This window comes from Bubalus bubalis, chromosome 23 (assembly GCF_019923935.1).
Source record: "Bubalus bubalis isolate 160015118507 breed Murrah chromosome 23, NDDB_SH_1, whole genome shotgun sequence".
In the NCBI taxonomy this organism is placed as follows: Eukaryota; Metazoa; Chordata; class Mammalia; order Artiodactyla; family Bovidae; genus Bubalus; species Bubalus bubalis.
In genome coordinates, this window is record NC_059179.1 from 26450236 (window position 1) to 26462772 (window position 12537).

The 12537-nt window shown below is 41.9% G+C and overlaps 1 long non-coding RNA gene across 9 annotated transcripts in view; it reads left to right on the forward strand.

Moving 5' to 3' along the window:
• The window catches only part of LOC123465304, a 410488-nt gene extending 399081 nt beyond the window's left edge, over positions 1 to 11407 (forward strand). For 8 of the 9 annotated variants that reach the window (XR_006640506.1, XR_006640503.1, XR_006640511.1 and 5 more), the window contains 2 exons: positions 6867 to 6938; positions 11216 to 11407. This is a non-coding gene — a long non-coding RNA (uncharacterized LOC123465304). The remainder of the gene's footprint in view (positions 1 to 6866; positions 6939 to 11215) is intronic. The other variant, XR_006640504.1, reaches the window with a different exon arrangement.
• The last annotated feature ends 1130 nt before the right edge of the window (positions 11408 to 12537 follow it).

Sequence of the window (12537 nt, forward strand, 5' to 3'; positions counted from 1 at the left end):
GGTCATTTGCTATGTTTACCTTTTCTCTAATTTCTGTTCTTTTACAGTCAATAGTCATGTTGAAAAATAGTTTCAAATGATGGAGTTTTTCAAGAGAGAGAACCCTATTGCTTGAGGAAGTAAATGTCTGTTATATCATTAAGTTGGTGACCATATACAGAAATAGAGAAGTTTCCAATAGGAATATGGAGCTTGACGTAGGTTTCATCCCAGATCCATGGGTTATATAGATAGAATAGTTAGAAGTCTCTGGATAGGAAAAAGCCAATCTGCACAATGAAGGAGTTCTAGAGATAAGCTTTTTATTTCTCTCCCTCCTTGCCTCCCTCTATCACCCCCACCCCCACTTCCCTGCCTCTTTCTCTTCTTTCACTTTGTTCCCATGAAATAACTGTTAAAAGCCACTGGACCTGCTCTATAATTTTTGACTGATACCTTGTTTGCTTCTAGGATGAGTATTTCTTTAGATGGCATAACATAGATCTGTTTGCTCTTGAATTGTTTTTCTATAAACCAGGAGCCACATCTGAAGACAAAGATCACACCCCTTGTTAATAATTCTTAGGAAATATATTATATACAAAGGGACCAAGAATAGGCCATTGTGAAGAAGGCCATGTAAGCAGCATTAAACAGATGTCATAAACATCTCTTTAGCGGTCAGGGATTATTGTTGAAATACACATGGAGGCAGGGCAGAGATGTTTCAGTCTTTATTCTAATTCTTTTTAGGATTAGATTTTCTTAAATCAGTCACACTTCCCTGAAGGCCAGTATGAAAGCATATATCACACAATGCCAGGACCAAAACACCAAAGTAGCTTCCCACCTCCCCTAAGCCGGAGGCTGTTTATGTTGGGTACTAGCTCCCTCTGGTTCTTACCAAAGTCAACCTTAGGAGGAGAGCCAGATGTAATTGTCCTGAATGTGATGATGACTGAGAGCTGACAATTAATCTTTCTCTTGTTACTGATATTTGTATTTTGTTGGAAAAATCTTTTATAGAAAGGGATCAAAACTTTCATCCTGGAATTTCAAGTCATCTTGGAGAGTTTGTGGGGAGTGTATAGTAGTAGATATAGATGGGACATTGTTTCTGCCCCCCCCTCCTTCTTCCCTTTTTCTCTTTCCCGCTGAATTCATATTATAAAGACATCTATTGATACTGCGAATGACTGAATTTGAATCCTGGATCAGTCATTTGCTTGAAATATGCTTTTGGACAAATGAACTTATCTCTGAACTTCTGTCTGTGAATTAGTAAGGATTAAATTAAATTGTTTTTTATATATGGTTACAATTGGCCCCTGATGTTATTTCTTTGTCATGTATGGCAAGCATTTGTTTTCCAGAAATCAATTGAGTGACTGTAAACTCTATTCCACAGCCTAAATAAAACCACACATACAACCATTAATTCATTCTCTTACCTGCATGTTCCATCCACTTTCAACATGTCTTGTGTTAACTATTGCATAGAAATCAAAGTGATGAACATTTGGGATGTTAGTCATGACTTTAATACTAATACCAGAAAGAGAAGGACCTTGTAATTAGAAGATTATTATTATACCAAATCATAAAATGTCACTTAGAAGGTTATTAATAAGATGTGATCGAAACAAAAAAATATTTTGAATAGTCAATGACACATGGAAATAGGGATAAAATAAGAAAAGTACAAAGATAACAAAGGAAAGCTGAGGATGCTTAAAGATGCCAAGTGATGAGGACAGAAGCAGATCCATGAATAACATCATCGATCACGTTTCAGCCTCCAGGTGATGGGCAGCAAGGCCTGGGAAGCTACGCTTGGTATAAAGATAAGGACTTCCACAACTGAGGAATTGTGACTATGAGGAGAGTGAAACAACAGACATTGCTCTTCTACTTGCTCAGACTGTTTCAAAGAATGGTCTTCTGAGCACTTCTGACCTAGTTGGTACAAAAGCAAAGCAAAGCAAAGCAAAATAGCAGCAATGGTTGCACATTTTGATCTGGGAGTATATTTCTGGCATGGAGCACCAGATCATTTTTTGATTTAGTATTGCTTTGACCCAGTATGATTCTTCTTTTCCTTCCCCCTTCATTTTCTTCTTCTTTCTCCTTCCTCTTACTCTCCCCTTCTCCTCCCACTCCTCTTTCTTCTCCTCCTCCTCCTTCAAAAATCCCAGCTTAGTCATCCCATTCTAGGATCTCATCAATCACTTTTCAGAATCATGTTATCTTATTTTTCTTACAGGAAACATGTAGGTGGTGGGTCTTTGTGGGAAGGCACCATCTCTAGCTTCCTTCAGTTCAGTTCAGTCGCTCAGTCATGTCTGACTCTTTGTGACCCCATGGTCTGTGGCATGCCAGGCCTCCCTGTCCATCACCAACTCCTGGAGTTTACTCAAACTCATGCCCATTGAGTTGGTGATGCCAGCAAACCATCTCATCCTCTGTCATCCCCTTATCCTTTCACTTTCAATCTTTTCCAGCATCAGGGGCTTTTCAAATGAGTCAGCTCTTCGCATCAAGTGGCCACAGTATTGGAGTTTCATCTTCAACATTAGTCCTTCCGAAGAATATTCAGGACTGATTTCCTTTAGGATGGACTGATTGGATCTCCTTGCAGTCCAAGGGACTCTCAAGAGTCTTCTCCAACACCACAGTTCAAAAGCATCAATTCTTCAGTGCTCAGCTTTCTTTATAGTCCAACTCTCACACACATACATGACTACTGGAAAAACCATAGCCTTGACTAGACGGACCTTTGTTGGCAAAGTAATGTCTCTGCTTTGGAATATGCTATCTAGGTTGGTCATAATGTTTCTTCCAAGAAGTAAATGTCTTTCAATTTCATGGTGGCAGTCACCATCTGCAGTGATTTTGGAGCCCAAAAAATAAAGTCTGTCACTGTTTCCACTGTTTCCCCATCAATTTCCCATGAAGTGATGGGACCAGATGCCATGATCTTAGTTTTCTGAATGTTGAGTTTTAAGCCAACTTTTTACTCTCCTCTTTCACTTTCATCAAGAGGCTCTTTAGTTCTTCTTCACTTTCTGCCATAAGGGTGGTGTCATCTGCATATCTGAGGTTATTGATATTTCTCCCGGCAATCTTGATTCCAGCTTGTGTTTCTTCTAGTCCAGCGTTTCTCATGATGTACTCTGCATATAAGTTAAATAAGCAGGGTGACAATATACAGCCTTGATGTGCTCCTTTTCCTATTTGGAACCAGTCTGTTGTTCCATGTCCAGTTCTAACTGTTGCTTCCTGACCTGCATACAGATTTCTCAAGAGGCAGATCAGGTGTTCTGGTGTTCCGATCTCTTTCAGAATTTTCCACAGTTTATTGTGATCCACACAGTCAAAGGCTTTGACCTAGTTAATAAAGCAAAAATAGATGTTTTTCTGGAATGCTCTTGCTTTTTCGATGATCCAGCAGATGTTGGGAATTTGATCCCTGGTTCCTCTACCTTTTCTAAAACCAGCTTGAACATCTGGAAGTTCACGGTTCATGAATAGTTGAAGCCTGGCTTGGAGATTTTGAGCATTACTTTACTAGTGTGTGCTGCTGCTGCTGCTGCTGCTGCTGCTAAGTTCCTTCAGTCATGTCCGACTCTGTGCGACCCCACAGATGGCAGCCCAGCAGGCTCCTCCATTCCTGGGATTCTCCAGGCAAGAATACTGGTGTGGGTTGCCATTTCCTTCTCCATACTAGCATGTGAGATGAGTGCAATTGTGTGGTAGTTTGAGCATTCTTTGGCTTTGCCTTTCTTGGGGATTGGAATAAAAACTGACCTTTTCCAGTCCTGTGGCCATGGCTGAATTTTCCAAATTTGCTGGCATATTGAGTGAAGCACTTTCATAGCATCATCTTTTAGGATTTGAAATAGCTCAACTGAAATTCCATCACCTCCACTAGCTTTGTTTGTAGTGATGCTTCCTAAGGCCCACTGGACTTCACATTCCAGGATGTCTGGCTCTAGGTGAGTGATCACACCATCATGATCATCTGGGTCATGAAGATCTTTTTGGTACAGTTCTTCTGTGTATTCTTGCGACTTGTTCTTAATATCTTCTGCTTCTGTTCGGTCCATACCATTTCTGTCCTTTATTGAGCCCATCTTTGCATGAAATGTGTCCCTGGTATCTCTAATTTTCTTGAAGAGATCTCTAGTCTTTCCCATTCTATTGTTTTCCTCTGTTTCTTTGCACTGAGCACTGAGGAAGACTTTCTTATCTTTCCTTGCTATTTTTTGGAATTCTGCATTCAAATGGGTATATCTTTCCTTTCCTCCTTTGCTTTTTTTCTTTTCATAGCTATTTGTAAGGCCTCCTCAGACAGCCATTTTGCTTTTTTGCATTTCTTCTTCTTGGGGATGGACTTGATCCCTGTCTCTGTGCAGTGTCATGAACCTCCGTCCATAGTTCAACAGGCACTCTGTCTATCAGATCTAGTCCCTTAAATATATTTCTCACTTCCACTGTATAATCATTAGGGATTTGATTTAGGTCATACCTGAATGGTCTAGTGCTTTTCCCTACTTTCTTTAAGTTAAGTCTGAATTTGGCAATAAGAGGTTGATGATCTGAGCCACAGTCAGCTCCCGGTCTTGTTTTTGTTGACTGTATAGAGCTTCTCCATCTTTGGCTGCAAAGAATATAATCAATCTGATTTCAGTGTTTACCATCTAGTGATGTCCATGTGTAGAGTCTTCTCTTGTGTTGTTGGAAGAGGGTGTTTGCTATGACCAGTGTGTTCTCTTGGCAAAACTCTATAAGCCTTTGCCCTGCTTCATTCTGTACACCAAGGCCAAATTTACCTCTTACTCCAGGTGACAGCTAGTCTAGCTTCCTTACTGTTCTCCTTCTTGCAGGGGAGGAGGGTGCATCAATAAACATCAGCAATTTGTACTGTAGATACTTCAGTCCCTTGAATTTGTATTTTCTAATCTTTGGCATACAAAGGAAAAGATAACATGAAACCCGTTCTTTTATCATGGCAAGATTTGCTCAGCTTGCAGTATATCGTTCCGCTAATTGCTTGTTCAGTATGGAAATGGTAGGGTGCGTTACTGCTTGAAAGTTGGGGCAGATGATAGACAGCGAGGTTGCTGCACGCTCTGCTCTAAGTGGAAATCAGATGTGGAGTGATTAATTGTTCTTAGGATTGTGTTGTCAGTCACTCAGTTCTGTCTTCCTTTGTAGTTAGCAGCCTCAGTGTTTGTGCCAAGGCGCTGTGTGGTATATGTAATGAATGGTCTCTAGGAATGAAGTGGATCTGGCATAGTATGTAAGGCTTTTCATGGAGACTCGAGCAGAGATCCTCATTATCAGAGATCTGCATTTTCAGACAGAGGAACTTCATTCAAGAACAGTGAACCCACCTAAAGTATGTTGGGTGAAAGCAGTGTGATCTAGCCTGGAAGAATTGCCCCCACTTTACACAGTGTATACACAGGCATGATGCTCGGAGATCTCAGCCCAGTACACTTAGGACTAGATCTCTGACTGGAGCCTTTGCCTCAGTCTAGGCTGAACAACTGAGATTTCACTGCACTAGGCTGACTCCATACAAAAAAATTATCTGGGTGCCAGATTTCATATTGGGAATTAAGAAAGATCAATAGCAGCACATTTCTGAGTCTTGAGTCTGCAAAATTTTGTAGCCAACCATTTCCTGGAGTCAGTGGGTAGTCCTAGGAAGTTAGGAGCAAAATTATAGTGTCTTGATCCTGCCCTTACTTTACATTTTCTCTGAATTTTCTAGCAACCATTTTGGCAACATTCTTTTATGGTACTTACTTAGTCCTGGCTTCTCCCAGTTTTCCCCCTAGGATTCTATGAAGTTTGAGATTAGGTGCTTGCATCTTCCCTGTGTCCTGCTTGCTATTAGCGACATATTAAATTCTTGTGAAATGATTTAATGAATACATGAATGCCTTCTAGGTCAAACACAATACTTACTGAATTCCCTCATTGAGAATACAGGAAAAAAAAAAAAGTGATTTTCTTAGAGTCAACCAAGGTCTCCTGCCTTGTTGATTCATTTGTTCATTAACCAAACCTGTATTGGGTGCCAGAAAGAATGAAAAGATTGATTAATAGATGCTGAGATCTTTGCCATATTCAGCGCACATTTGAAAGGTGGTTTGAAGTAAATACAGTGAAAAATAAAGTATGCTCTCCATTTTTAAAGAATCGTAGTCCAGTGAACTATGCAGTGAGGTAGACACAACATTAATTTAAAATGTATTAATTATTATACTGGAGGTGTACCTGTGGTACTGTTACACACAGAGAGGAAGAGGTACCTCTGTCTGAGAGGTTTGGGGAGCTGCTAAGAGAAAGCAAGATAAGAGTTTTAATCTTGGTTTTTAAAGGAAAGCTAACTCGGCAGAGGTGAGGGTTTGAGGCAAGGAGACAAAGTGGGCAGAAAGAAAGAGGCACAGAGGGTCAATGTTCAGTCTGACACAGACCACCATAATGAGTGAATGAGGAAAGATCTGCTTTTCATGGCTAATTAACTTTCCAACGATCCCCTGCTATATACGCACAGCCATTAGAGAATTCTTTTCAGGGTGTTTCCCTATTATAACCATTTGGAGATGTGAGAAATTACATTCAACAGCCCGGAAAACTACCCTCAGAGCTTTCATTAGCATCTGTGTATCATCTCCTTGTACTGGTAAATATCTAGATTCCTATCTCCAGTACTCTGATTTTAATGCTGGCAAAGAAAACCCAAGCACCCATCAGGAAATAAAATATTTATCTTGCATGCTACCATAAACAAAGCTGTTGGAATGGTGCAAATTTTAATGTGATGAGATAAATATCACAGGAGTGGGATAAGATAAATAATGTGTTTTCCCCAGGACATAAAGATGTACTGGCAGTGATCAGAGGACATGTGGGGAGCAGTTTCTCCAGGAATGCCTCACAGGAAGGTGGGTGTGATCTGCTGATGTATTCGGTGGTCCTTTTCCTTCCTTGCTATGTATCAGCAGTGCCTGCTTTCAGGAATCTGGCAATGACTTCATCCCCATGTGCAGGACCCCAAGGTAGTCATGGGGGTGGGAGGTAATCCTCAGGAAAGAGAAGTTCTGGTCCCTCCCACTCTCATAATGTATGTCATTTACTATCTGCTGCTTCTGAAGCCAGAGTGGACACAGAAGGAGAGTAGATACCTTTTTAATTCATTTGGGGCTTTAATCTAGAGCCACTGAAAAAGCTATAGTCCATTCATGCCAAGATAAGATTTTGCAGTGCTCTGATTTCATGGGATTTTGAAGCACTCCATGAAAGGAGTCTGGGCCACTTTAGCTCTGTTCTTATCTTTGAATCTCAATTTACATTTCCTTAAGTAACTCACATGACTACAAAATGTCATGCTTTTGTGCATCCTGTTCTTTCCTGGCAAACTCCTATTCACCTTGTAAAACCTGAATCCCATAGGCACAGAGGAAACTGGAAACTAAACTCCTCTCCTACTCATGTGGAGCATTCTTGACTCAGGTGTGGATGGTAAATGAGGGCAGGGGCAGCGCTTGCCTTGTGAATGGCTCTAACCTCCTGCACTTAGATGAGCTCTGGCATAGATTAGATGTTCAAGAAGTGCTTGCTGAATTAATGAATTATCTGTGTTAGTGTGCTAAGTCGCTTCAGTCATGTCCAACTGTTTGCAATCCTATGGACTGTAGACTGCCAGGCTCCTCTGTTCATGGGGATTCTCCAGGCAAAAAAACCAGAGTGGTTGCCATTTCCTCCTCCAGGGATCTTCTTGACCCAGGGATTGAATCTGCATCTCTTGTCTCCCGCATTGGTAGGTGGGTTCTTTACCACTAGCTCCACCTGGGAAGCCCTATCAATGCTAAATCTTATCCGAAACATGGAGGTTTTACACTTGCCTTTGTGAATAAGCTGCCTTGCCCTTGATGGTCAGGCTTCGGCCATATCAGAAGCAGGAGTGTTTCGCGGAGTTGCCCTGATTTATTCCCAGGTCCCTCATTTATTAAGTTTGTACAGACTCAGGCATCTAAGTGCTCCCCCTGAGATACTGCTGAGGTCTGGAACAACACACGCCCCTGCCTTCTCCCCTGCTCCCTCTTCCTGGTTTTGAGGAATATTGGCTGGATAAAATGTTGCAGCTTTCAAAATGTTGGGAGTGAAGTATCAAAGCCTCTGAATGATGTGCAGAGGTCTTTCCCCCGCAACAGAAAGAAGCAAGAACAGAAGCAAAAGCAAAAATAATACGCTCCCTCCAGAAAAGACACTCAACTGCACTCAGGCTCTGCAAAGGGCAGCAAGGGGACTGGAGTGTGAGACCGGCCTTGTGCCCAGGTGGGTCAGCGTCACCAGTGGTGAGACAAGGTAGGAAAGGGAGGGAGTGAAACCTGGGGCTGCAGGAAAGATTTCTGGAAAAGGAGATGGGACAGAGCCAGGCTTGAAAAGAAAGGAAAGTCTCATCTCATCCATAGATTGATGGAATTGTTCTATAGGAAGGAGTGAAGTCTGGGAACAAACATTGAAGGCAGGCAGGGTGGCGTGATTTGTCCCTAGGAGAGGGTTGGAGCATGCGTCCTCGCCAGCAGGCAAGAAACAAAGTTAGAGGTGGAGACCAAGGCTTCAGATGCCAAGGTCAGCCTTTGCGACTTTACCCAACACAAACCAGACCCCATTCTGGGCTGCCCTAGGCTCCTGTGCCCTCTCTGAGATGGGCTCTTCCGTTGTTTTGGGAAACATTTCCCAAATTTTGGGGAATATATTTGCAGTTGCTTCCCCCCCTACCCCCCCACCGAGTCCTTCGTGTATTCTACTCCAGTGTCCCAGGAGGTTAGTGTCCTCACTTATTTAGGAACAAACACCAGTAACTGCTACAGGCTAAACCTTCATTGTAACAGCCGAAGCCAGTTTCTTGTCTAAAGTATCTAGAGAAAGCCCATAGTTTGTTTTTCTTTCTACCAAAGCTCAGAAATGACCATGGCAGTTCTGGTCTGGGTCCTGAGACGAGTGACTGTGTCTTAAGCCCTGTTTTGATGAAAGGAGATAAGCATACAGGTTTATCCACTCTGAAGGTATTGACAGGAAGATTTCTCTGGCCCAACACTGAGATTCGGTGCTGATAGCAGTGTCCACGAAGCCCCTGCGTGCTAATTCACGGTGAAGCCGAAAAGTGCACGTCGTGAAATGCATTTTCAGATGTGTAGTGTTGTGTGAAACATTATTAAGCACGTATTATTACCTCTGTAGATCTCAGTGGCGGTTTAACTGTTAGAGAATTTCACAGCATATATAATATTATCAAAATGAATCAATACCTTTGCCTCGAGGCTGATTCCTCAATTACTGGAATTACCAGTTGCTAATTGGAATGCTTTTTACACTCTGCCCTCCTTTCAGACTGTCTGCGCTGCCCATGTGAAGGCAGCCAAGGAGCACAAATAAATTGAGCATGAACAATTAGACGATTCAACTTTGGGTGATCTAAAGAGATGCAAGATGCCGCTACATGGCATCATGATTCTGAATCTCTGGGCTGAGGAGTGACTGGCTGACTGAATCTCTTCCTGCTAGCAGGAATGCAAGATGGGTTTTTGAAAGACCTGAAGCAGTTCTAAAGCCTCCAATGTTTTCAAATGGTAATGAAGAGTTTCACCAAGATGCTTTACATAGCATGGTTACAGAGCACCAAGATGCTTTACATAGCATCAGCCTGGAAGCTACTCAGCGGGACTGCCATTTAATGCTGTTCTCCTTAGGCAGGAAGGATCTGGCTTTGAATGGTGATTGAAGGATCCTAAGCTTTATGACTCCTGGGAGAGATCTCACTTTACATTCTCCTGTGGACCAGTGCGTCTAGCCAGAGGTTTCCCTGTGATCAAACATGGCTGCAGCAGCCTGGAGACCCCTGTCTTTAGCTCTGACTTAACTTTTACATTGAGACCAGTTTCCTGCCCTTTGAGGAGATTACAATCGCAGGTGCAAAATAACTGAGCTCCAGTAAACAAAGAAATAAATGTGACAGTTTTCGGTGAGTCTCTGAAGCAAAGCAAATCTGGGATCCTTCACTGACTAATAACCAAACGTGTCAATGGCTTTTACTCCTCCACTATTATGAAGTCAATATTTTCTGGCAGGTCACAAAGCAACTAGATACTCAAAATATAATCCAAGCTGGTGAAAACTAAAATTTTGTCTATTAGGATTAACAAACTGGGAATAAAGGTTTAAGTTTTTATTTTTGATGTCCTCATCATATTCCTAAGGTAATTGAAACTCAGGGAAATAGCAGTGTTTGTTGGGCTGGATTAGGTGGCTCAGTGGTAAAGAATCGGCCTGCCAATGCAGGAGACACAGGTTGGATCCCTGTGTTGAGAAGATCCCCTGAAGGAGGAAATGGCAACCCACTCAAATACACTTGCCTGGAAGATCTCTTGGACAGAGAAGCCTAGCAGGCTATAGTCTAGGAGATTGGAGAGTCGGATATGACTGATCATAGTGTGCAGCAGTGGTACAGACTGAAATGTTAACCAAGGTTAAACCAGGAAAAGGAATGAAGGCTTCCCAGGTGGCTCAGTGGTAAAGAATCTGCCTGCCATTGCAGGAGACCCTTGAGACTTGGGTTCAATCCCTGGGTCTAGAAGATTGTCTGGAGAAGGAAATGGCCCCCAAGTTTTATTTTACTTTCTTGGGTGTGTGCTCAGTTGCTTAGTCATGTACAACTGCTGCAACCCCACGGACTGTAGCCCACCAGGCTCCTCTGTCCATGGGATTTCCCAGGCAAGAATACTGAAATGGGTTGCCATTTCCTTCTCCAGGGGATCTTCCTGACTCAGGGATCGAACCTGGGTCTCCTGCATTGGCAGGCAGACTCTTTAACACTGAGCCACCAGAGAAGCCCTTTATAAAAGAGTAAAATGCCCAGTTCTAAAACCTTGGAGAAAAATGTAAACTCTTAGCCATCTGATTATCATAATTGAGAATTCCAAATGGTTCTTTCAAAATCCAAATGGGAGAAAATGCACAGGATTGTTTTCCAGGGAAAGAACACGGTCATTCATACAACATGTGAACAAGGAAGCTGTTCCTTGGTCATTTCCTGGGTGCACTCAATTAATTACTGTGAACTGAGACCTGGGCTCATTATGCACATGGATAAGATGTTGACAAATGATGATGATGTTGTTTCTCTCTCTCTTTTTTTTTCTTTGCCTGTCATCGACAGCAAGGCCAATTAGTGCATTGGGCTGCATCAGGAAAGTGTGAGCTGAAAGAGGAGTGACATTCCGGAAAGATTTCTTTTCAAGCTCTGTGTCTTTAGGAAGCTTCCGTGCAGTGACCTTATACTTGGAATTCAGCTTTCAGCTGGTATATCCAGCATTAAAGGTGACAGGGAAAATAAAAGTCTTCTTCGAAAGATTGTGTGTGCCTTTGGCAAAGGTTATAGATGTGATGTCTTTGAACATCCTTCTTCATGATGGCTCTGTTGCTGAAAATGAGCAGAGAAGAGAGGAAGTCTGCAGTGAGCTAAAGCTGTTTTCAGGGTAATGATTGTCAAATCCTGTACCTCTGAAATGCAGAACAATATGGGTTTTATATTTACATCTAAATACCTGGTTTGTTCACTATCTTGTTCCTTCCATCTCCCACCCTGTCAGATCTTTGTCAACATAGGATAAACAGGAGAAAACATGTTAAAAAAGTAAAATACCTCAGCTTCATCTAAGCTATTGATTTCTGAGACTAGAAGCAACTCATTAAATCTTGCTGGTCCCAGAGATCCCCCCTCTGCTCACCTTGGTTTTTTTTTTTTTTTTTTTTTTTTAGCCAGTAACAGTAGAAGGCAGAGGATGACATGTGCCTCTTTCAGGCCTCCATGCCTATCTGAAGGGATCCAGATGTCTCGAAGCATGACTGGTTACAGGTCATTATCATTATCATTATTTCAGCAATTATTCATTCGCTGTCTGGGGTGGTTTGCAAACTGGAGACAGGGACAAGAAATGCTCAAAAAATATATTTAGATTTATTGTCCTTCAAATAATTTGCTGCTCACTAGCGTGATCCTCTCTGATTACTCAGGCCATTTCTAGAATATTCATAGTGTTCCCATATTTCCATTGACTAACTCTAGTTGTAGCTCCTCCTTTAGGCTTTCCATGGCTACCTAGGCTAACATTCTTGTGTAGTTACATAATTCAGTAGAACACATGTTAAAATGAGACCTTTGCAGATACATAGGTGACATGTCTGCTAATAATGACCTATTATTAATATATGCCTGTAAGCAAGTTTCTTACACTTATAAACATAGTTCTGAATTTCTGCGGTCAGTTGGCATCATTACCAGCTCATTCTATGTTGTCCTCTTTATAGAAGGAGAATAACATGAGCTAGAAGTCTTTCCCTTATAATATTCCAAGTTTAACTTCATTCCATTTGTAAGATTTGGACATTCAAGAATCTCATTCAGGGACTTCCCTGGTGATCCAGGAGTTAAAACTCCACACTTCCAATGTAGGGGGCACCAGTATGATACCTGCTTGG